This window comes from Salvelinus sp. IW2-2015, unplaced genomic scaffold (genome assembly GCF_002910315.2).
Source record: "Salvelinus sp. IW2-2015 unplaced genomic scaffold, ASM291031v2 Un_scaffold4097, whole genome shotgun sequence".
Classification (NCBI taxonomy): Eukaryota; Metazoa; Chordata; class Actinopteri; order Salmoniformes; family Salmonidae; genus Salvelinus; species Salvelinus sp. IW2-2015.
The window spans coordinates 1-26,511 of record NW_019945369.1 but is presented as its reverse complement, the minus strand read 5'-3'; the positions used below and the strand labels follow the sequence as shown (position 1 = coordinate 26,511).

Genomic DNA, 26,511 nt, shown 5'->3' with positions numbered 1-26,511 from the left:
GTGGCTGAACGACGACACGGATAATATAGAGCTGGCTGGATTTTCCGTGCATCGGCAGCCAGACGAGGGGCGGGGGTAGTGTCTATTTGTCAATAACAGCTGCTGTGTGATGTCATATATTAAAGAAGTCTGGAGGTATTGCTCGCCTGAGGTAGAGTACCTCATGATAAACTGTAGACCACACTATCCACCCAAGAGAGTCTTCATCTATATTATTCGTAGCCATCTTTTTACCGCCACAAACCGATGGAAGCACTAAGACCGCACTCGACCAGCTGTATAACTCTGATGGGGTCAACTTGGGGTCATGATAGGGGCTGTGCCAAATGTTTGATGTATTAAATAATATTGATTAGTTGTATTAATAGAAGGGGAAGGGCTATAAGACCCCTCCCCCACTACATTTATAGGCTCCTAGACTACAGATTAACAATATATATATTCATTATAAGGTTTAATATTGTTCCACAGTTCTTTTGACTCGGTGAAACATAAGATATCACAGTTTTTAATATCTTATGAAGTGGACTGTAGGATAGCTTGAGTATAGCTTTGTCTGTTTGCCACAGAAGCCTTGCTTAGCCAATCAGTGAAAACCACTGCATGACTGCCTATATCTGTTTCTACTGACTATTTCAATCAGTCAGTCAATCAATCAATCACATGTATTTATAAAGCCCTTTTTACACAGAGTACGAAACATTAAGGAACACGTTCCTAATATTGAGTTGCACACCCTTTGCCCTCAGAACAGCCTCAATTCGTCAGGACATGGACTCTACAAGGGGTCAAAAGTGTTCCTCAGGGATGCTGGCCCATGTCGACTCCAATGCTTCCCACAGTTGTGTCAAGTTGGCTGGATGTCCTTTGGGTGGTGGACCATTCTTGATGCATGCAGGAAACTGTTGAGCTTGAAAAAAAAACAGCAGAGTTGCAGTTCTTGACACACTCAAACCGGTGCCCCTGGCACCTACTACCATACCTCATTCAAAAGGAACTTAAATATTTTGTCTTGCCCTTTCACCCTCTGAATGGCACACATACACACTCCATGTCTCAATTGTCTCAAGGCTTAAAAATCCTTCTTTAAATTAACCTGTCTCCCCCCTTCATCTGATTGAAGTGGATTTAACAAGTAACATCAATAAGGGATCATATCTTCCACCTGGTCAGTCTGTCATGTAAAAACATGTGTTCCAACACTCAGTGTACATCAGCTGATGTCTCAAAGTGCTGTACAGAAACCCAGCCTAAAACCCCCAACAGCAAGCAATGCAGGTGTAGAAGCACTAGGTTCTCCCTACAAAGGCCAGAACCTAGGAAGAAACCTAGAGATGAACCAGGCTATGAGGGCTGGCCAGTCCTCTTCTGGCTGTGTCGGGTGGAGCTTATAAGAGTACATGGCCATTAAGGTCAGATCGTTCTTCAAGATGTTCAAACGTTCATAGATGACCAGCAGGGTCAAATAATAACCACAGTGGGTGCAACAGGTCAGCAACTCAGGAGTAAATGTCAGTTGGCTCTTCATAGCCNAAAATGTGCATTTATAAATCATAACAATTTTTATCAAAATACAGCTGTAGACAGAAGTCAAAGATCAAACATCAAACATACAACTGATGTCTCTCCTGAGTTCTGCAAAATAGGAAAAGTCCAAGTTGCTTTAAATATGCTTGCAGTCAACCTCTAACTGCCTATGTCAATACCTTCTACTCATGAGACCAAGCCCATGCAGACAGGGGACAGACAGGGTACAGTTTTATAAACTTGCAAGAGAGACACTAGTTCCAGTGTTTTTCTAAGGGCTCAGCAGTAATTTTCCCCATGTTGCTTTATAGTGGTATGTCTGACTAGCCTCTTATCTCTTTCAATCCCCTGCAGGGTTCTGTGTCTATGAATCTCTTTTAGCCTTGAGGCGCTTTCTCACAGACACCCTGTTTTGACTGCAAATAACTCACATCTCTCAGACCGTTTCTTATAAGAGACAGAGACTAGAAAAGAACTGTGGAACAATATTAAACCTTATAATGAATATATATATTGTTAATCTGTAGTCTAGGAGCCTATAAATGTAGTGGGGGAGGGGTCTTATAGCCCTTCCCCTTCTATTAATACAACATAATCAATTATTATAATACATCAAACATTTGGCACAGCCCCTATCATGACCCCAAGTTGACCCCATCAGAGTTATACAGCTGGTYGAGTGCGGTCTTAGTGCTTCCATCGGTTTGTGGCGGTAAAAAGAYGGCTACGAATAATATAGATGAGAACTCTCTTGGGTGGATAGTGTGGTCTACAGTTTATCATGAGGTACTCTACCTCAGGCGAGCAATACCTCCAGACTTCTTTAATATATGACATCACACACCAGCTGTTATTGACAAATAGACACGCACCCCCGCCCCTCGTCTTACCAGACGTAGCTGCTCTGTCCTGCCGATGCACGGAGAAGTCAGCCAGCTCTATATTATCCGTGTCGTCGTTCAGCCACGACTCGGTGAAACATAAGATATCACAGTTTTTAATATCTTATGAAGTGGACTGTAGGATAGCTTGAGTATAGCTTTGTCTGTTTGCCACAGAAGCCCTTGTTAGCAATCAGTGAAACCACTGCATGACTGCCTATATTGTTTCTATGACTATTTCAACAGTCAGTCAATCAATCAATCACATGTATTTATAAAGCCTTTTTACACAGAGTACGAAACATTAAGGAACAGTTCCTAATATTGAGTTGCACACCTTTGCCTCAGAACAGCCTCAATTCGTCAGGACATGGACTCTACAAGGGGTCAAAAGTGTTCCTCAGGGATGCTGGCCCATGTCGACTCCAATGCTTCCCACAGTTGTGTCAAGTTGGCTGGATGTCTTTGGGTGGTGGACATTCTTGATGCATGCAGGAAACTGTTGAGCTTGAAAAAAAAACAGCAGAGTTGCAGTTCTTGACACACTCAAACCGGTGCCTGGCACCTACTACCATACCTCATTCAAAAGGAACTTAAATATTTTGTCTTGCCCTTTCACCCTCTGAATGGACACATACCACTCCATGTCTCAATTGTTCAAGGCTTAAAATCCTTCTTTAAATTAACCTGTCTCCCCCTTCATCTGATTGAAGTGGATTTAACAAGTAACATCAATAAGGGATCATATCTTCCACCTGGTCAGTCTGTCATGTAAAAACATGTGTTCCAACACTCAGTGTACATCAGCTGATGTCTCAAAGTGCTGTACAGAAACCCAGCCTAAAACCCCAACAGCAAGCAATGCAGGTGTAGAAGCCTAGGTTCTCCTACAAAGGCAAGAACCTAGGAAGAAACTAGATGAACCAGGCTATGAGGGCTGGCCAGTCCTCTTCTGGCTGTGTCGGGTGGAGCTTATAAGAGTACATGGCCATTAAGGTCAGATCGTTCTTCAGATGTTCAAACGTTCATAGATGACCAGCAGGGTCAAATATAAACCACAGTGGGTGCAACAGGTCAGCAACTCAGGAGTAAATGTCAGTTGGCTCTTCATAGCCCAGCATTCAGAGGTCGAGACAGCAGGTGGGGGGGGGGGGGGTCGAAACAGCAGGTGGGTAGAGAGAGAGAGGGAGAGAGAGGGGTCGAAACAGCAGGTGGGGTAGAGAGAGAGAGGAGAGAGAGAAGGTCAAAACAGCAGGTGGGGTAGAGAGAGAGAGGGAGAGAGAGAGGGTCGAAACAGCAGGTCCGGGACAAGGTGGACGTCTGTAGCACAATATTTCTCCTGACTGACTGTTCTCTGACTGACTGTTCTCTGACTGACTGTTCTCTGATGACTGTTCTCTGACGATGACTGTTTCTACTGACTGTTTCTGACTGACTGTTCTACTGACGACTGTTTCTGACTGACTGTTCTACTGACTGTTTCTGACTGATTGTTCTCTGACTGATGTTCTCTGATGACTGTTTTACTGACTGTTCTCTGACTGACTGTTTCTACTGACTGTTCTCTGACTGACTGTTTCTACTGACTGTTCTCTGACTGACTGTTTCTACTGACTGTTCTCTGACTGACTGTTCTCTGCCTGTTCTCTGACTGACTGTTTCTACTGACTGTTTCTGACTGATGTTTTCTACTGCTGTTCTTCTCTGACTGACTGTTTCTACTGACTGTTCTCTGACTGACTGTTTCTGCTCTCTTGACTGACTGTTTCTACTGCTGTTTCTCTGACTGACTGTTTCTACTGACTGTTCTCTGACTGATTTTCTACTGACTGTTCTCTGACTGACTGTTTCTACTGACTGTTCTCTGACTTATTGTTTCTGCTGACTGTTCTCTGACGGACTGTTTTTCACCTCTGTCTCTTTCAGCTGTTTACCTCTGCAAAAGAAAATGCAAAACAAAGCCCGCTTGGAGCTGGCTGACTACGAAGCTGTAAGCTCCCTCCTCTGCTTCCTCCTCCCTCCTCCTCCTCCTACTCTTCTTCCCTCCTCCAACTCCTCCACCTCCACCTCCTCCCACCTCCACTCCTCCCTCCTCTCCTTCACTTCTTCCCCCTCTCTTCTCTCCCTCCCTCATCTCCTTCTCAACCTCCTCCTACTCCCATCTTCCTTCCCTCCCTCCTTCCTCCTCCCTCCCTCCCCTCCTCCTCCTCCTTTCCTCCTCCTCCATCCTCAATTCCTCCTCCTCCAGCTCTTCCTCTCCACCCTCTCTCCACCTCCCCTCCCCCTCCTAGCTCCACTCTCTCCTCCTTTTCCTCCCCATCTCTTCCTCCTCTATTCTACTGTATCAGTCGTCCTCTCTACGCGTAAGAACTACTGTATTCAATTCAAAACAACTTTATGAGTCCGTCAGAGGTATGTTTAATGTACGAGGTCAACTATAAGACACTAAGTGTCTGTCTGTGTGTGTTTCAGGAGAGCTTAGCCAGACTACAGAGGGCCTTCGCCAGGAAATGGGAGTTTATATTTATGCAAGCTGAAGCACAAGCAAAGTAAGTGTCTCCTCCAATCCAGCGTCCCAAACGGACCCTATCCCTACACCAGTGCCTACTGTGGGTGCTATTAGGCCCTTGGTTATAAGTAGTGTACTATGTAGGGAATAGGGTACCATTTGGTCTGCAGACCATGTTGAGCTGATTGATGCATGCAGACTTGAGTGGTAAAACAGCCTTTTCCCCCAACAACACAGCCTCAAGATTTCTGCCTCAATTTACTCACAGATGTGGAAAGAGAGGAGAGAAGGGGAGGCGGGAGAGGGAGAAGAGAGGAGAGAAGGGGAGGTGGGAGAGGAGAGGGAGGTGGAGGGGAGAGGAGAGGTGGAGGGGGAGGGAGAGGAGAGGTGGAGGGGGAGAGGAGGAAGGGGGGCGTGAGAGGAGTGGAGGGGGGAGAGGAGAGAGAGGTGGAGGGGGAGAGGAGGGTGGAGGGAGAGAGAGGAGAGGTGGAGGGGGAGAGGAGAGGGGGAGGGGGAGAGGAGGGAGAGGTGGGGGGGAAGGAGAGGTGGAGGGGGAGAGGAAGGTGGAGGGGGGAGGGAGAGGTGGAGGGGGAGGGAGGTGGAGGGGGAGAGGAGAGGTGGAGGGGGAGAGGAGAGGAGAGGTGGAGGGGGAGAGGAGAGATGGAGGGGGGAGAGAGAGGTGGAGGGGGGAGAGGAGAGATGGAGGGGGGAGAGGAGAGGTGGAGAGGAGAGGAGAGGTGGAGGGGGGAGAGGAGAGGAGGAAGGAGTGTACAGATGTAGGATCTTAATTTGAGCCCGTTTGCTACAGCAGGAACTTATCCTGCAGCAAAGAGAAATGTAATGATTATGTGGATATAAATAATGAATATTAACATGTTTGCAAAGGATTGGTACATTTATTGTTAGGGAAATCAAGTCTGAAATTTCTAAGTGAAATTACAAATTCAGAAGCCTTTTAAACCTCAATAACACATGTTACTTTTCCTACCTGTCAAGAAAGTTCATCTGCGACAGGGTGATCAAAAGAAGAACCTACATCTGTACCTAAATGCATGATGGGATGTCTGTGTGACAAGGTGTCACTCTACCCTTTAACTCAGGTTGACAAGAAGAGAGACAAAATTGAGAGGAAGATTCTGGACAGTCAAGAGAGAGCATTCTGGGACGTGCACAGACCAGTGGTAAGAATACAGTTCTGTTCCCTGTCACCACAGACCAGTGGTTAGAATCAACTCTCTGTTTCCCTGTCACCACAGACCAGTGGTTAGAATCAACTCTCTGTTCCCCCTGTCACACAGACCAGTGGTTAGAAACAGCTCTGTTTCCCCTGTCCACACAGACCAGTGGTTAGAATACAACCTCTCTGTTTCCCCTGTCACCACAGACCAGTGGTAAGAATACAGTCTCTGTTTCCCTGTCACCACAGACCAGTGGTTAGAATACAACTCTCTGTTTCCCCGTCACCACAGACCAGTGGTAAGATACAGTCTCTGTTTCCCCGTCACCACAGACCAGTGGTAAGAATACAGTCTCTGTTTCCCGTCACACAGACCTGTGGTTAGAATACAACTCTCTGTTTCCCCTGTCACCACAGACAGTGGTTAGAATACAACTCTCTGTTTCCCCTGTCACCACAGACCAGTGGTAAGAATACAGTCTCTGTTCCCCTGTCACCACAGACCAGTGGTAAGAATACAGTCTCTGTTCCTGTCACCACAGACCAGTGGTAAGAATACAGTCTCTGTTCCCTGTCACCACAGACCAGTGGTAAGAATACAGTCTCTGTTTCCCCTGTCACCACAGACAGTGGTTAGAATACAACCTCTCTCTGTTCTACTAAGGTGTAGACCTTAGTGAAATGCTGACTGACGAGCCCTTATTCAGTCAGCATTTCACTGTGAGGTCTACACTGTTGGTTAAGGGCTGGTCAGTCAGCATTTCACTGTGAGGTCTACACCTGTTGGTTAAGGGCTGGTCAGTCAGCATTTCACTGTGAGGTCTACACCTGATGGTTACTGTTTCAGTATTTTGATGTGGGGCGCTGTCCTCAGATAATTGCATGGTATGCTTGTACCTAAAACCTCTTAGGGATCGCAAACCGCTAGCGGAACACCTGTCGACAACATCTGGTGAAATTGCAGAGCGCCAAATTCAAATGACAAAATCGTAATATTAAACATTCATGAAAATACAAGTGTCTTACATCATTTAAAAGCTTAACTTCTTGTTAATCCAGCCTCTTTGTCAGATTTCAAAAAGGCTTTACAGCAAAAGCATACCATGCAATTATCTGAGGACAGCGCCCCACATMAAAATACTTTTTCAACCAGCACAGGCTTCACAAAAATCACAAATAGCAATGAAATAAATCACTTACCTTTGAAGATCTTCCTCTGTTTGCAATCCCAAGGGTCACAGCTACACAATGAATGGTCATTTTGCTTGATAAAGTCCTTCTTTATATCGAAAGAAGTCAGTTTAGTTGGCACCATTGATTTCAGTAATCCACTCGTTCAACATGCAGACAAAGGAATCCAAAAAGCTACCGTTAAACTTCGTATAAAACAAGTCAAACAATGTTTCTATACAATCCTCAGGTACCCTAATATGTAAATAAACAATAACATTTCAGATGGAAAGAACGGTGTTCAATAGAAAAGGAAAATAGCGAAGAGCGCACCCTCATTCACGCCAAAAGCCTACCTTTCCTGATGAGCACACCTTGGAAAAACTACTACTACTTACCTTTTCAAGAAACAAGCCTGAATCCCTGTATAAAGACTGTTGACATCTTGTGGAATTTTCCAGAAATTTTCCAGATGGATTTTCCTTGGGTTTTCACCTGCCATATCAGTTCTGTTATACTCACAGACATGACTTTTTAACAGTTTTAGAAACAGTTTTCTATCCAATGGGCCTGAATAACAGGCAGTTTACTTTGGGCACGTCAGTCAGCCGGAAATTCAGGATACTGCCCCCTAGCCTTAAGAAGTTCTGGAAATGTGGAAATGTGTCCTTGTTCCACAGCCTGCAGAAGACTGATTGTAACGGCAGCCTTCCTCCTCTTCGTCTGAAGAGGAGGTGAAGGGATCGGACCAAGACGCAGCGTATTCCGTGTTCAACATGTTTTAATAAAAAGACAATAAACGTGAACACTATACAAATACAAAATAACAAACGTGGCAAACCGAAACAGTCCTATCTGGTGCAGAGAAACACAAAGACAGAAAACAACCACCCACAAATCCCAACACAAAACAGGCTACCTTAATATGGTTCCCAATCAGAGACAATGACAAACACCTGCCTCTGATTGAGAACCATATCAGGCCAATTGACAATCCCCACATAGAAAAACAAAACATAGAATGCCCACCCAGCTCTCGTCCTGACCAACACTAAAACAAGGAAAACACACAAGAACTATGGTCAGAACGTGACACTGATGGAAATGTGTCCTTGTTTCTCTATACAGACTGGAGAAGACTGATGTAAATGTGTCCTTGTTTCTCTATACAGCCTGGAGAAGACTGATGTAAATGTGTCCTTGTTTCTCTATACGCCTGGAGAAAAGACTGATGGAAATGTGTTCCTTGTTCCTCTAATACAGCCTGGAAGAAGACTGATGTAAATGTGTCCTTGTTTTTTCTATACAGCCTGGAGAAGACTGATTGTAAAATGTGTCCCTTGTTTCTCTATACAGCCTGGAGAAGACTGATGGAAATGTGTCCTTGTTCCTCTATACAGCCTGGAGAAGAACTGATGTAAATGTGTCCTTGTTTCTCTATACAGCCTGGAGAAAGACTGATGTAAATGTGTCTTGTTTTTCTATACAGCCTGGAGAAGACTGTGTATATGTGTCCTTGTTGCTCTCTATACAGCCCTGGAGAAGACTGATGTAAATGTGTCCTTGTTTTTCTATACAGCCTGGAGAGTATGTAAATGTTCTGTTTCTTATCGCGGAGAAGATGATGTAAATGTGTCCTTGTTTTCTATACAGCCCTGGAGAAGACTGATGTAGATGTGTCCTTGTTTTTCTATACAGCCTGGAGAAGACTGAGATGTAAATGTGTCTGTTTCTCTATACAGCCTGGGAAGAAGACTGAATGTGAAATGTGTCCGTGTTCCTATACAGCCTGGAGAAGACTGATGTAATGTGTCCTTTTCTCTATACAGCCTGATGTAAATGTGTCCTGTTTCTTCTATACAGCCTGGAGAAGACTGATGGAAATGTGTCCTTGTTTTTTCTATACAGCCCTGGAGAAGACTGATGTAATGTGTCCTGTTTTTCTATACAGCCTGGAGAAGACTGATGGAAAATGTGTCCTTGTTTCTCTATACAGCCTGGAGAAGACTGATGTAAATGTGTCCTTGTTCCTCTATACAGCCTGGAGAAACTGGTGGAAATGTGTCCTTGTTTCTCTATACAGCCTGGATGAAGACTGATGTAAAGTGTGTCCTTGTTTCCTCTATAGACAGCCTGGAGAAGACTGATGGAAGATGTGTCCTTGTTCCTCTATACAGACTGGAGAAGACTGATGTAAATGTGTCCTTGTTTCTCTATACAGCCTGGAGAAGATGATGTGAAATGTGTCCTTGTTTTCTATACAGCCTGGAGAAGACTGATGGAAATGTGTCCTTGTTTTCTCATACAGCCTGGAGAAGACTGATGGAAATGTGTCCTTGTTTCTCTATACAGCCTGGAGAAGACTGATGGAAATGTGTCCTTGTTTCTCTATACAGCCTGGGAGAAGACTGATGGAAATGTGTCCTTTGTTCCTATTTATACAGCCTGGAGAAGACTGATGTAAATGTGTCTTGTTTCTCTATACAGCCTGGAGAAGACTGATGAAATGTGTCCTTGTTTCTCTATACAGCCTGGAGAAGACTGAATGTAAATGTGCCTTGTTCCTCTATACAGCCTGGAGAAAGACTGATGGAAATGTGTCCTTGTTCCACAGCCTGGAGAAGACTGATGTAAATGTGTCCTTGTTTCTCTATACAGCCTGGAGAAGACTGAAGTAAATGTGTCCTTGTTTCTCTATACAGCCCTGGAGAAGACTGATGTAAATGTGTCCTTGTTTCTCTATAACAGCCTGAGAAGACTGATGTAAATGTGTCCTTGTTTCTCTATACAGCCTGGAGAAGACTGATGGAAATGTGTCCTTGTTTCTCTATACAGCCTGGAGAAGACTGATGTAAATGTGTCCTTGTTCCTCTATACAGCCTGGAGAAGACTGATGTAAATGTGTCCTTGTTCCACAGCCTGGAAAGACTGATGTAAATGTGTCCTTGTTTCTCTATACAGCCTGGAGAAGACTGATGTAAATGTGTCCTTGTTCTCTATACAGCCTGGAGAAGACTGATGGAAAATGTGTCCTTGTTTCTCTATACAGCCTGGAGAAAGACTGATGGAAATGTGTCCTTGTTTCTCTATACAGCCTGGAGAAGACTGATGGAAATGTGTCCTTGTTTCTCTATACAGCCTGGAGAAAACTGATGGAAATGTGTCCTTGTTCCACAGCCTGGAGAAGACTGATGTAAATGTGTCCTTGTTTTTCTATACAGCCTGGAGAAGACTGATGTAAATGTGTCCTTGTTCTCTTAACAGCCTGAGAAGACTGATGGAAATGTGTCCTTGTTTCTCTATACAGCCTGGAGAAGACTGATGTAAATGTGTCCTTTGTTCCTCTATACAGCCTGGAGAAGCACTGAGAAATGTGTCCTTGTTTCTCCTATACAGCCTGGAGAAGACTGATGTAAATGTGTCCTTGTTCCCACAGCCTGGAGAAGACTGATGTAAATGTGTCCTTGTTTTTCTATACAGCTGGAGACAGACTGGATGGAAATGTGTCCTTGTTTCTTATACAGCCTGGAGAAGACTGATGGAAATGTGTCCTTGTTTTTCTATACAGCCTGGAGAAGACTGATGTAAATGTGTCCTTGTTTCTCTATACAGCCTGGAGAAGACTGATGGAAATGGTCCTTGTTTCTCTATACAGCCTGGAGAAGACTGATGTAATGTGTCCTTGTTTCTCTATACAGCCTGGAGAAGATGATGGAAATGTGTCCTTGTTCCTCTATACAGCCTGGAGAAGACTGATGGAAATGTGTCCTTGTTTCTCTATACAGCCTGGAGAAGACTGATGTAAATGTGTCCTTGTTCCTCTATACAGCCTGGAGAAGACTGATGTAAATGTGTCCTGTTTTTCTATACAGCCTGGAGAAGACTGATGTAAATGTGTCCTTGTTTCTCTATACAGCCTGGAGAAGACTGATGTAAATGTGTCCTGTTCTCTATACAGCCTGATGTAATGTGTCCTTGTTCCTCTATAACAGCCTGGTGTAAATGTGTCCTTGTTCCTCTATACAGCCTGATGTAAATGTGTCCTTGTTCTCTATACAGCCTGATGTAAATGTGTCTTGTTCTCTATAACAGCCTGGTGTAAATGTGTCCTTGTTCCTCTATACAGCCTGATGTAAATGTGTTCCTTGTTCCTCTATACAGCCTGATGTAAATGTGTCCTTGTTCCTCTTATACAGCCTGAGTAAATGTGTCCTTGTTCCTCTATACAGCCTGAATGTAAATGTGTCCTTGTTCCTCTATACAGCCTGATGTAAATGTGTCCTTGTTCCTCTATAACAGCCTGGATGTGTGAACACAACAGAAGCCGACATCAAGAATCCTCGAGGATGAAGCAGCCTCATAAACAAGAAAGGTATGGATTGTCATATGGACTGTAATATGGACTGTAATATCTACAGTAATATCTACTGTAATATGGACTGTAATATCTACTGTAATATGGACTGTAATATGGATTAATATGGACTGTAATATCTACAGTAATATCTACTGTAAATGGACTGTAATATCTACTGTAATATGGACTGTAATATGGACTTTAATATGGACTGTAATATCTACAGTAATATCTACTGTAATATGGACTGTAATATTCTACTGTATATGGACTGTAATATCTACAGTAATATCTACTGGTAATATGGACTGTAATATCTACTGTAATATGGACTGTAATTGGACTTAATATGGACTGTAAATCTAAGTAATATCTACTGTAATGGACTGTAAATCTACTGTAATATGGAAACTGTAAATATTGGACTTTAATATGACTGTAATATCTACAGTAATATCTACTGTAATATGGACTGTAATATCTTAACTGTAATATGGACTGTAATATGGAACTGTAATATGGACGTAATATCTAACTGTAAATAATGCTGTAATATCACTGTAATCTACTGTAATATGACTGTAATATGGAGACTTAATATCTACCTGTAGATAATGACTGTAATTCGACTGTAATATGGACTGTATATCTACTGTAAGATCTACTGTAAATATGACTGTAATATGGACTGTAATATCTACTGTAATATGGACTGTAATATCGAACTGTAATACTCTACTGTAATGGACTGTAATATGGACTTTAATATGGACTGTAATATTACGTAATATCTACTGTAATATGACTGTATATCTACGTAATATGGACTGTAATATGGACTGTAATATGGACTGTAATATGGACTGTAATATCTACTGTATATGGACTGTAAATATCTACTGTAAATCTACTGTAATATGGACTGTAATATGGACTGTAATATCTACTGTAATATGGACTGTAATATCGACTGTAATATGGACTTATATCTACTGTAAGATCTACTGTAATATGGACTGTAATATGGCTGTAATATCTACTGTAATATGGACTGTAATATCGATGTAATATGGACTGTAATATCTACTGTAATGTGGACTAATATCTACTGTAATATGACTGTAACATCTACTATAATATGGACTGTAATATGGACTGTAATATTGACTGTAATATCTACTGTAATATGGACTGTAATATGTACTGTAATAAGGACTGTAATATCAACTGTAATATCTACTGTAATATCTACTGTAATATCTACTGTAATATCTACTGTAATATGGACTGTAATATGACTAATATATACTGTAATATGACTAATATCTACTGTAATATCGACTAATATCTACTGTAATATCTACTGTAATACGACTAAAATATCAACTTATATCTACTGTAATATCTACTGTAATATCGACTGTAATATGGACTGTAATATGGACTGTAATATCTACTGTAACATCTACTGTAATATGGACTGTAATATCTACTGTAATGACTGTAATATCAACTGTAATATCTACTGTAATATCTACTGTAATATCTACTGTTAATATGGACTTGTAATATGACTAATCTATACTGTAATATGGACTAATATCTACTGTAATATCGACTAATATATCTACTGTTATATATCTACTGAATACAGACGTATACACACTTTATATACTGTAATCATATGAAATATATCGACTGTTATATCTACTGTAATATCTACTGTAATATCACTGTAAATGGATGTAATAGGACTGTTATCTACTGTAATATGGATCTGTAATATGGACTGTAATATCTATGTAATATGACTGTAATATCTACAGTAATATCTACTGTAATATGGACTGTAATATGGACTGTAATATGACTGTTAATATGGACTGTATATTGACTGTAATATCTAGCTGTAATATCGACTGTAATATCTACTGTAACATCTACTGTAATATGGACTGTAATATCCACTGTAATATGACTGTAATATGGACTGTAATATCTACTGTAATATGGACTGTAATATCTACTGTAACATCTACTGTAATATGGACTGTAATATCTACGGTAATATGGAATGTAATATGACTGTAATATCTACTGTAATATCTACTGTAAATATCTACTGTAACATCTACTGTAATATGGACTGTAAATCGACTGTAATATGGACTGTGATATGACTAATATATACTGTAATATGGACTAATATCTACTGTAATATCGACTAATTCTACTGTAATATCTTCTGTAATATGGACTGTAATATCAACTTATATCTACTGCAATATCTATTGTAATATCTATGTAATATGGACTATATGGACTGAAATATGAACTGTAATATCTACTCTTATATCTACTGTAATATGACTGTAATATGGACTGTAATATCTACGTAACATCTACTGTAATATCTACTGTAATATGGACTAATATGTACTGTAATATCTACTGTAATATGGACGTAATCATATGTAAATATGAACTAATATCTACTGTAATATCTACTTAATATCTACTGTAATAGACTAATATGTACGTACTATCTACGTAATATGGACTGTAATATCTACTGTAATATGACTAATATCTACTGTATTATCTACTGTAATATCTACTGTAATATGGACTAATATGTACTGTAATATCTACTGTAACATGGACTGTAATATTGAATGTAATATCTACTGTAATATGGAACGTAATATGGACTGTAATATCTACTGTAATATCTACTGTAATTTGGCTGTAATATGGACTGTAATATCTACTGTAATATGGCTGTCATTGCCTTGCTCCTCGTATATCAGATTGAATGGACTGTCCTTGTCTTGCTCCCGTCATTCTGATTGAATGGCTGTCCTTGGCTGTGCTCTCTTGTATATCAGATTGAATGGGCTGTCCTTGTCTTGCTCCTCTGTATATCAGATTGAATGGGCTTCTTGCCTTGCTCCTCTGTATGTCAGTTTGAATGGCTGTCCTTGTCTTGCTCCTCCGTATATCAGTTTGAATGGGCTGTCCTTGTCTTGCTCCTCCGTATGTCAGATTGAATGGGCTGTCCTTGCCTTGCCCTCCTCTGTATGTCAGTTTGAATGGGCTGTCCTTGTCTTGCTCCTCCGTATGTCAGATTGAATGGCTGTCCTTGTCTTGCTCCTCTGTATATCAGATTGAATGGGCTGTCCTTGCCTTGCTCTCTGTATGTCAGTTTGAATGGGCTGTCCTTGTCTTGCTCCTCCGTATATCTGATTGAATGGGCTGTCCTTGTCTTGCTCGTCCGTATATCAGTTTGAATGGACTGTCCTTGTCTTGCTCCTCTGTGTCAGTTTGAATGGGCTGTCCTTGTCTTGCTCCTCGTATATCAGTTTGAATGGGCTGTCCTTGTCTTGCTCCTCTGTATCAGTTTGAATGGGCTGTCCTTGTCTTGCTCCTCGTATATCAGTTTGAATGAGCTGTCTTGTCTTGCTCCTCTGTAACTCAGAATTGAATGAGCTGTCCTTGTCTTGCTCCTCTGTATATCAGACTGAATGGGCTCTTCTCTCTCTCTGTTTGTCTGAATGATGTTTCTCTCCAGTCTGTGTACGGCCTCCAGAATGACATCCGGAGCCCCACCCACGCCCCCGCTCCAGAGGTCAAAGATCCCACGGAGGAGGAAATGCGTGACCAGGTAATGTCATCAATTCAACGACACGTTACAAAAGAGGGTTCTTCTAGAGCGGGTGTCAACAAATGTCCATCAAAATGCAAAGACATGTCACACGGTGTTCACTGGTAGATTACACCATTTAACAAGCATGTTATCTGACAGAATGGTTGTTAGCTTGACTGTTTATCTAACAGAATGATTGTTAGCTTGACTGTTTATCTAACAGAATGGTTGTTAGCTTGACTGGTTGTCTGACAGAATGGTTGTTAGCTTGACTGGTTGTCTGACAAAATGATTGTTAGCTTGACTGTTTATCTAACAGAATGGTTGTTAGCTTGACTGGTTGTCTGACAGAATGATTGTTAGCTTGACTGGTTGTCTGACAGAATGGTTATCTTGACTATATCATGTTATATAACAGAATGGTTGTTAGCTTGACTATATCATGTTATATAACAGAATGGTTGTTAGCTTGACTATATCATGTTATATAACAGAATGGTTGTTAGCTTGACTATATCATGTTATCTGACCGAATGGTTGTTAGCTTGACTATATCATGTTATGTGACAGAATGGTTGTTAACTTGACTATATCATGTTATCTGACAGAGCAGCATGCCATCACATTGGCACCTTCTCCTTTCAGATTCAACACTGGCAAGCCCAACTAGACAGGCATCGGTTAAAAATGTCCAAGGTGGCAGAAAGGTAATGCAACACACACACACACCTCCAGGCATATTTTCAGATGTTTCTGTAAATTGGAAACGGCAAATGCATCCGTAGTGAAGCTGCCCCTCCTGTGTTGGCCCCTGACAGTTCCTTATACAGGTCCTATCCTGTTATTGGACTAGTCTCTGAAAACAGACTGGTAGTCAAGGCTGTTATTGAAGTACTGTCTGAAAACAGACTGGTAGTCAAGGCTGTTATTGGAGTATGTCTCTGAAAAACAGACTGGTAGTCAGGCTGTATTGGAGTAGTCTTGAAAACAGACTGGTAGTCAAGGCTGTTATTGGAGTACTGTCTGAAAAACAGAACTGGTAGTCAAGGCTGTTTATGGGAGTACGTCTGAAAACAGACTGGTGTCAAGGCTGTTATTGGAGTATGTCTGAAAACAGACTGGTAGTCAAGGCTGTTATCGGAGTACTGTCTGAAAACAGACTGGTAGTCAAGGCTGTTATTGGAGTACTGTCCTGAAAACAGACTGGTAGTCAAGGCTGTTATTGGAGTACTGTCTGAAAACAGACTGGTATCAAGGCTGTTATTGGAGTACTGTCTAAAAAGACTGGTAGTCAAGGCTGTTATTGGAGTACTGTCTGAAAACAGACTGGTAATCAAGGCTGTTATTGGAGTCTGTCTGAAAACAGACTGGTAGTCAGGCTGTTATTGGTAGTCCTCTGAAAACAGACTGGTAGTCAAAGGCTGTTATCGGAGTACTGTCTGAAACAGACTGGTAGTCAAGGCTGTTATTGGAGTACTGTCTGAAAACAGACTGGTAGTCAAGGCTGTTTATCGGAGTACTGTCTGAAAACAGACTGGTAGTCAAGGCTGTTATTGGAGTACTGTCTGAAAACAGACTGGTAGTCAAGGCTGTTATTGGAGTACTGTCTGAAAACAGACTGGTAGTCAAGGCTGTTATTGGAGTCACTGTCTGAAAACAGACTGGTAGTCAAGGCTGTTATTGGAGTACTGTCTGAAAACAGACTGGTAACAAGGCTGTTATTGGAGTACTGTTGAAACAGATTGGGGTAATCAAGGCTGTTATTGAAGTACTGTCTGAAAACAGACTGGTAGTCAAGGCTGTTATTGGAGGAGTCTTTGAAACAGACTGGTAGTCTAAGGCTGTTACTGGAGTAGTCTCTGAAAACAGACTGGTAGTCATAGGCTGTTATTGAGTACTGTCTAAAAACAGACTGGTAGTCAAGGCTGTTATTGGAAGTACTGTCTGAAACAGACTGGTAGTCAAGGCTGTTATTGGAGTAGTCTTTTGAAACAGACTGGTAGTCAAGGCTGTTACTGGAGTAGTCTCTGAAACAGACCTGGGTAGTCAAGGTTGTTATTGGAGTACTGTCTAAAAACAGACTGGTATGTCAAGGCTGTTATTGGAGGAGTCAAGGCTGTTATTGGAGGAGTCAAGGCTGTTATTGGAGTAGTCAAGGCTGTTATTGTAGCATCATGGTTTCACACTAACTTGTTCAGTATAGCTATATTGTACGTATTGTAAGTGAGCAGTGTGATTGCTGTCCTCCCTATGCAGCTTGCTGAGCTACACAGAGCAGTATGTAGAGTACGACCCCTTCTTCACCTCCCCGGAGCCCTCCAACCCCTGGGCCTCTGATGACACCACCGTCTGGGAACTGGAGACCAGGTGGGTTTACCCTCAGTCTATCCTTCTCTCTCTCTGTCAGAGTTACTGGAAGACCAGTGGGTTACCCTCAGTCTATCCTTCTCTCCCTCTGTCAGAGTTACTGGAGACCAGGTGGGTTTACCCCTCAGTCTATCCTTCTTCCTCTCTGTCAGAGTTACTGGAGTCCAGGTGTGTTGACCCTCAGTCTACTTCCTTCTCTCTGTCAGAGTTACTGGAGACCAGGTGGGTTTACCCCAGTCTATCCTCCCTCTCTCTGTCAGAGTTACTGGAGACCAGGTGGGTTTACCCTCAGTCTATCCTTCTCTCTCTCTGTCAGAGTTACTGGAGACCAGGTGGGTTTACCCTCAGTCTATCTGAAGCCCCTCTGTCAGAGTTACTGGAGACCAGGTGTGTTTAACCTCAGTCTATCCTTCTTCCTCTCTGTCAGAGTTACTGGAGTCCAGGTGGGTTTACCCAGCTATCCTTTCTCTCTCTGTCAGAGTTACTGGAGACCAGTGTTGTTGACCTCAGTCTATCCTTCTCTCTCTCTGTCAGAGTTACTGGAGACCAGGTGTGGTTTACCCTCAGTCTATCCTTCTCTCTCTCTGTCAGAGTTTACTGGAGACCAGGTGTGTTGACCCTCAGTCTAATCCTTCTCTCTCTCTGTCAGAGTTACTGGAGACCAGGTGTGTTTACCCTCAGTCTATCCTTCTCTCTCTCTGTCAGAGTTACTGGAGACCAGGTGTGTTACCCTCAGTCTATCCTTCCTCTCTCTGTCAGAGTTACTGGAGACCAGGTGTGTTTACCCTCAGTCTATCCTTCTCTCTCTCTGTCAGAGTTACTGGAGACCAGGTGGGTTTACCCTCAGTCTATCCTTCTTTCTCCCTGTCAGAGTTACTGGAGACCAGGTGTGTTGACCCTCAGTCTATCCTTCTCTCTCTCTGTCAGAGTTACTGGAGACCAGGTGGGTTTACCTCAGTCTATCCTTCTCTCTCTCTGTCAGAGTTACTGGAGACCAGGTGGGTTTACCCTCATCGCTATCCTTCTCTTCTCTCTGGCAGAGTTACTGGAGACCAGGTGGGTTTACCCTCAGTCTATCCTTTCTCTCTCTGGCAGAGTTACAGGAGACCAGGTGGGTTTACCCTCAGTCTATCTGACAGCCTCTCTGTCAGAGTTACTGGAGACCAGGTGGTTTACCCTCAGTCTATCTGACAGCCTCTGTCAGAGTTACTGGAGACCAGGTGTGTTTAACCTCAGTCTATCTCTTCTTCCTCTCTGTCAGAGTTACTGGAGTCCAGGTGTGTTGACCCTCAGTCTATCCTTCTTTCTCTCTGTCAGAGTTACAGGAGACCAGGTGGGTTACCCTCAGTCATCTGACAGCCTCTGTCAGAGTTACTGGAGACCAGGTGTGTTTAACCTCAGTCTATCCTTCTTCCTCTCTGTCAGAGTTACTGGAGTCCAGGTGTGTTGACCCTCAGTCTATCCTTCTTTCTCTCTGTCAGAGTTACAGGAGACCGGTGGGTTTACCCTCAGTCTATCCTTCTCTCTCTCTGTCAGAGTTACTGGAGACCAGGTGTGTAACATCAGTCTATCCTTCTCTCTCTCTGTCAGAGTTTACTGGAGACCAGGTGTGTTAACCTCAGTCTATCCTTCTCGCTCGCTGTCAGAGTTACAATACAAATGTATGGCTTCCCAAAACCAACGTGGACATTGTGGTTGTAACTGATTCTTAGTTAAAGAAGTCTGAGCTGGACTCTGACAGGTTATAATGATTTTAGATCTGATAGAGTGTGTAGAGGAAGAGGGTTGTCATGATTCACATAGAGCTATTTAAATGTTTCTGTATTCATCCCTAAGCAATTTGAATGTCTAGTTTTTAATGTGGGTCTTGGTAATAATGCCCATCTGACACTAGAGGGGATTTATCGCCCTCCCCTCCATATGTGCTCTGAGGCAAATTGTCTGACTTCCTGTCCAACTATCTGTAACATGATAATTTAGTCCCCTACCGCCCCCGACCCGGCGGCGTGAACCAGGGACCCTCTGCACACATCAACAACAGTCACCCACGAAGCATCGTTACCCATCGCTCCACAAAAGCCGCGGCCCTTGCAGAGCAAGGGAACCACTACTTCAAGGTCTCAGAGCGAGTGACGTCACCGATTGAAAGGCAATTAGCGCGCACCACCGCTAACTAGCTAGCCATTTCACATCCGTTACATATGATCAATCTGAATTACTGATAGTGGTGATCTGGATATAGATTGGTTGAGTATCAAGTATCTGATGGGCTGAAAGATATTTGTACTGAACTAAATCAACTCGCCCCAACAAAAAATCTACTATTTTTCGATAATATTTTGACAATCAAATCAAAATCAAATCACATGTATTTTATATAGCCCTTCTTACATCAGCTGATATCTAAAAGTGCTGTACAGAAACCCAGCCTAAAACCCCAAACAGCAAGCAATGCAGTGTAGAAGCACGGTGGCTAGGAAAAACTCCCTAGAAAGGCCAAAACCTAGGAAGAAACCTAGAGAGGAACCAGGCTATGAGGGGTGGGCCAGTCCTCTTCTGGTTGTGCCATGTGGAGATTATAACAGAACATGGCCAAGATGTTCAAATGTTCATAAATGACCAGCAGGGTCAGATAATAATAATCACAGTGGTTGTCGAGGGTGCAGCAAGTCAGCACCTCAGGAGTAAATGTCATTTGGCTTTTCATAGCCGATCTTTAAGAGTATCTCTACTACCTCCTGCGGTCTCTAGAGAGTTGAAAACAGCAGGTCTGGGACAGGTAGCACGTCCGGTGAACAGGTCAGGTTCCATAGCCGCAGGCAGAACAGTTGAAACTGGAGCAGCAGCACGGCCAGGTGGACTGGGGACAACAAGGAATCATCATGCCTGGTAGTCCTGACGCATGGTCCTAGGGCTCAGGTCCTCCGAGAGAGAGAGAGAGAGAGAGAGAGAGAGAAAGAAAGAGAGAAGGAGAGAATTAGAGAGAGCATACTTAAATTCACACAGGACACCGGATAAGACAGGAGAAAGTACTCCAGATATAACAAACTGACCCTACCCCCCCGACACAAATACTGCAGCATAAAACTGGAGGCTGAGACAGGAGGGGTCAGGAGACACTGTGGCCCATCTGATGATACCCCCGGACAGGGTGTTGAAGGATCCTCTATTGTAACACCTCTGTCTCTCTCTCTCTAGTAAGGAGCCAGGCCAGCAGAGAGTGAAGAGGTGGGATTTGGGATTAACGAGGTGTTGAAGGATCCTCTGTTTAACACCTCTATCTCTCTCTCTAGTAAGGAGCCAGGCCAGCAGAGAGTGAAGAGGTGGGGATTTGGGATTAACGAGGTGTTGAAGGATCCTCTGTTTAACACCTCTATCTCTCTCTCTAGTAAGGAGCCAGGCCAGCAGAGAGTGAAGAGGTGGGGATTTGGGATTAACGAGGTGTTGAAGGATCCTGTTGGGAGAGAACAGTTCCTCAAGTTCCTGGAGTCGGAGTTCAGCTCAGAGAACTCAGGTATGTCTACTGTTCTTTACTCTGTATTATACAGTACTTTACTCTAGTTCTCTCAACTCTAGTACTCGACAGTACTTTACTGTACGTTACTCTATTATACTGTACTTCTTTCTAGTACTCCACTCCAGTGCTCCACTTCTAGTACTCTCTGTTATAATACTCTTCTCTAGTACTCTACTATAGTGCTCTAGTGTTATAATACTCTACTATAGTACTCTACTATAGTGCTCTAGTACCTCTGATACTCTACTCTAGTACTCTATACTCCACTCTAGTACTATACTATATTACTCTAGTGTTATAATACTCTACTATAGTACTCCACTCCAGTGCTCTACTCTAGTACTCTAATACTCCACTCTAGTACTATACTATATTACTCTAGTGTTATAATACTCTTCTCTAGTACTCCACTCCACAGTGTTCTACTCTAGTACTCTAATACTCCACTTTAGTACTCTACCTATAGTGCTCTAGTGTTATAATACTCTACTATAGTACTCTACTATAGTGCTCTAGTACTCTAATACTCCACTCTAGTACTATACTATAGTGCTCTAGTGTTATAATACTCTACTATAGTACTCTACTATAGCGCTCTAGTACTCTAATACTATACTATAGTACTCTAGTACTCCACTATAGTACTCTAGTACTCCACTATAGTACTCTAGTACTCCACCATAGTACTCTAGTACTCTAATACTCTACTATAGTACTCTAGTACTCCACCATAGTACTCTAGTACTCCACCATAGTACTCTAGTACTCCACCATAGTACTCTAGTACTCTGCTCTAGTGCTCTGCTCTAGTACTCTGCTCTAGTACTCTGCTCTAGTACTCTGCTGCTCTTCTCTACTCTACTCTACTCTAGTACTGAACTGTACTAATGGGGTAATATGAAGTGGAAGATAAACATGTGTTTCAACTGGCCAGTGGTGAAATGTAATTTACTCTCTGGCTCCCTCTGGTGGACATAATTCCCACTGCCGCTACATGACTGCAGATGTAGACTTGCTGGAAAAGCTTCCTGTCAGATTACTGTAGTTTGGAGCGTGAACTGTGATGAAGATATATCCGACTTATACTTTCATTAATATTCAATCAATACTCAACCAGCATAGCTGGTGTTTTGCCGTTGTCGAGAGGTGGAACTGTGATGGAGTTTAAACAAATCGGTGAGCAGCTGCTCGTGTGGTCATTGTCACTAAGCCACACGCATCCCACTCTTGTAAGAAATACCAGAAGGAGAAAGTGTAGGTTCTATATAAAAAATAATGACTCAAATTTAAAATCATTAAAAGGAAATAAAGATGATTTCTATCAGTCTAATCCAGGTGTAGATTACATCTCACATTCCAGTGTTCAAACTTGTAAACAAGGCTGGGTTTTTATCCTAATGCTAAACCGTGCAGCCAATGGCAACGTCCGCTTTAGGTATAATGCCCGCGAGTCGCTTGTGAATTTGACCGCTCTGACGTGGTTTTACCGCCATCACCGCCAAAACAAACTGCTAGGCGGGCGGGTGTCGGCTTGTTCGTAAGGAAAGTGACTGAGGGAACCGTGGCGGGACACAAAGCTACGTTTCCTCCTGACACGAAGCTACGTTTCCTCCTGACACAAAGCTACGTTTCCACCTGACACAAAGCTACGTTTCCTCAAGCCTCTCGACGGCACTTCCGACACAAAGCTACGTTTCCACCTGACACAAAAGCTACGTTTCCACCTAACACAAAGCTACGTTTCCACCTGACACAAAGCTACGTTTGCCACCTGACACAAAGCTACGTTTGCACCTGACACAAAGCTACGTTTGCACCTGACCACAAAGCTACGTTTGCACCTGACACAAAGCTACGTTTCCACCTGACACAAAGCTAACGTTTCCTCCTGCACAAAGCTACGTTTCCTCCTGACACAAAGTACGTGCACAAAAGTTTCCTCCTGACAACAAAGCTACGTTTCCTCCTGACACAAAGCTACTTTCCACCTGACACAAAGCTACGTTTCCACCTGAACAAAAGCTACGTTTCCTCCTGACACAAAGCTACGTTTCCTCCTGACACAAAGCTACGTTTCCTGGACACAAGCTATTTCCACCTGACACAAGCTACGTTTCCTCCTGACACAAAAGTACGTTTCTCCTGACACAAAGCTACGTTTCCACCTGACACAAAGCTACGTTTCCTCCTGACACAAAGCTACGTTTCCTCCTGACACAAAGCTACGTTCCTCCTGACACAAGCTACGTTTTCCACATCCTGTCCCTACTTGTATCCTGAACATGACCCTGTTACATTTAAATTTTTAATTTTTTACTTGACAATGTTATTATACGGAATACGTCACCTGTAACTACACAACTTCACTTTTCACCTTCCAGTGAACGTGTTTAACATTCCTCTGTCTGTGGTTCTGTTGACGTGTTTAACATTCCTCTGTCTGTGGTTCTGTTGACGTGTTTAACATTCCTTTATCTGTCTGTGGTCCAGGTTCTGTTGACGTGTTAAACATTCCTGTATCTGTCTGTGGTCCAGGTTCTGTTGATGTGTTTAACATTCCTTTATCTGTCTGTGGTTCTGTTGACGTGTAAACTCCTTTATCTGTCTGTGGTTCTGTTGACGTGTTAAACTTCCTGTATCTGTCTTGGTTCCAGGTTCTATTGATGTGTTAAACATTCCTTTATCTTGTCTGTGTGTTCTGTTGACGTGTTAAACATTCCTTTATCTGTCTGTGGTCCAGGTTCTGTTGACGTGTTAACATCCTTTATCTGTCTGTGGTCCAGGTTCTGTTGATGTGTTAAACATTCCTTTATCTGTCTGTGGTCGGTTCTGTTGACGTCCACGGTAAACATTCCTGTACTGTTGTGGTTCTGTTGACGTGTTAAACATTCCTTTATCTTCTGTGGTTCTGTTGACGGTTTAACATCCTATCTGTCTTTGGTCCAGTTCTGTTGACGTGTTTAACATTCCTGTATGTGTCTGTGGTTCTGTTGACGTGTTTAACATCCTTTATCTGTCTGTGGTCCAGGTTCTGTTGAACACATTGTTAAACATTCCTTTTATCTGTCTGTGGTTTCGTTGTTGATGTGTTAAACATTCCTTTATCTGTCTGTGGTCCAGGTTCTGTTGATGTGTTAAACATTCCTGTATCTGTCTGTGGTCAGTTCTGTTGATGTGTTTAACATTCTTTATCTGTCTGTGGTTCTGTTGACGTGTTTAACATTCCTTCTGTCTGTGGTTCTGTTGAGTGTTTAACATTCCTTATCTGTCTGTGGTCAGGTCTGTTGACGTTGTTAAAATTCCTTATCTGTCTGTGGTCCAGTTCTGTTGATGTGTTTAAACATTCTTTATCTGTCTGTGTGGTTCTGTTGACGTGTAAACTTCTTTATCTGTCTGTGGTTCTGTTACGTGTTAAACATTCCTGTATCTGTCTGTGGTCCAGGTTCTATTGATATGTTAAACATTCCTTTATCTTGTCTGTGGTTCTGTTGACGTGTTTAACATTCCTTTATCTGTCTGTGTCCAGGTTCTGTTGACGTGTTAAACATTCCTTTATCTGTCTTGGTCCAGGTTCTGTTGATGTGTTAAACATTCCTTTATCTGTCTGTGGTACAGGTTCTGTTGACGTTTAAACATTTCCTTATCTGTCTGTGGTTCTGTTGACGTGTTAAACATTCCTTTATCTGTCTGTGGTTCTGTTGACGTGTTAACATCCTCTATCTGTCTGTGGTCCAGGTTCTGTTGCGTGTTTAACATTCCTATTGTGTCTGTGGTTCTGTTGACGTGTTTAACATTCCTTTATCTGTCTGTGGTCCAGGTTCTGTTTGACGTGTTAACATTCCTTTATCTGTCTGTGGTTCTGTGGATGTGTTAAACATTCCTTTATCTGTCTGTGGTCCAGTTCTTTGATGTGTTTAACATTCTCTTATCTGTCTGTGGTTCTGTTGACGTGTTTAACCTTCCTTTATCTGTTTGTGTCCATGTCTGTTGATGTGTTTAACATTCCTTCACTGTCTTGTGGTTCTGTTGATGTGTTTAACATTCCTCTATCTGCCTGTGTTCCAGGTTCTGTTGACGTGTTTAACAATTCCTTTATCTGTCTGTGTTCTGTTGATGTGTTTAACATTCCTTTATCTGTCTGTGGTTCTGTGAGTGTTAACATTCCTTATATGTCTGTGGTCCAGGTTCTGTTGACGTGTTTAACATTCCTGTATCTGTCTTGGGTTCTGTTGACGTGTTAAACATTCCTTTATCTGTCTGTGGTCCAGGTTCTGTTGACGTGTTTAACATTCCTCTGTCTGTGGTTCTGTTGACGTGTTAACATTCCTTATTTGTCTGTGGTCCAGGTTCTGTTACGTGTTTAACATTCCTTTATCTGTCTGTGGTTCTGTTGACGTGTTTAACATTCCTTTATCTGTCTGTGGTCAGGTTTGTTGACGTGTTAAACTTCCTTTATCTGTCTGTGGTCCAGGTTCTGTTGACGTGTTAAACATTCCTTTACATGTCTGTGGTTGTGTTGACGTGTTTTAACATTCCTTTATCTGTGTCTTGTGGTCCAGGTTTTGTTGACGTGTTAAACATTCCTTTACATGTCTGTGTTGTGTGACGTCTTTTAACATCCTTTATCTGTCTGTGGTCCAGGTTCTTTGTTGACGTGTTTAACATTCCTTTATCTGTCTGTGGTCTGGTTCTGTTGACGTGTTAACATTCTTTATCTGTCTGTGGTCCAGGTTCTGTTGACGTGTTTAAACATTTCCTCTGTTCTGTGGTTCTGTTGACGTGTTTAACATTCATTTATCTTTCTGTGTCCAGGTTCTGTTGACGTGTTAAACATTCATTTATCTGTCGTTGTCCAGGTTCTGTTGATGTGTTAAACATTCCTTTTATCTGGCTGTGGTCCAGGTTCTGTTGACGTGTTAAACATTCCTTTATCTGGCTTGTGGTTGTTTGATGTGTTAAACATTCCTTTATCTGTCTTGTGTCTGTTGACGTGTTTAACATCCTCTATCTGTCTGTGGTCCAGGTTCTGTTGACGTGTTTAACATTCCTGTATCTGTCTTGTGTCCAGGTTCTGTTGACTGTGTAAACATTCCTATATCTGTCTGTGGTTCTGTTGACGTGTAAACATTCCTTTATCTGTCTGTGGGGCTGTTGACGTGTTAAACATTCCTCTATCTGTTTCTGTTGGTTCTTGTGACGTGTTTTAAACATTCCTTTATCTGTCTGTGTGCTGTTGACGTGTTTAACATTCCTTTATCTGTCTGTGGTCCAGGTTCTGTTGACTGTTTATACATTCCTCTATCTGTCTGTGGTTCTGTTGACGTGTTTAACATTCCTTTATCTGTCTGTGGTTCTGTTTG

General features: G+C 42.4%; 1 pseudogene; it reads left to right on the top strand.

Annotated features, from left to right (window-relative positions):
* LOC112076867 (regulator of G-protein signaling 7-like) overlaps positions 1-21,148 on the top strand; it is a 56,347-nt pseudogene extending 35,199 nt beyond the window's left edge.
* The last annotated feature ends 5,363 nt before the right edge of the window (positions 21,149-26,511 follow it).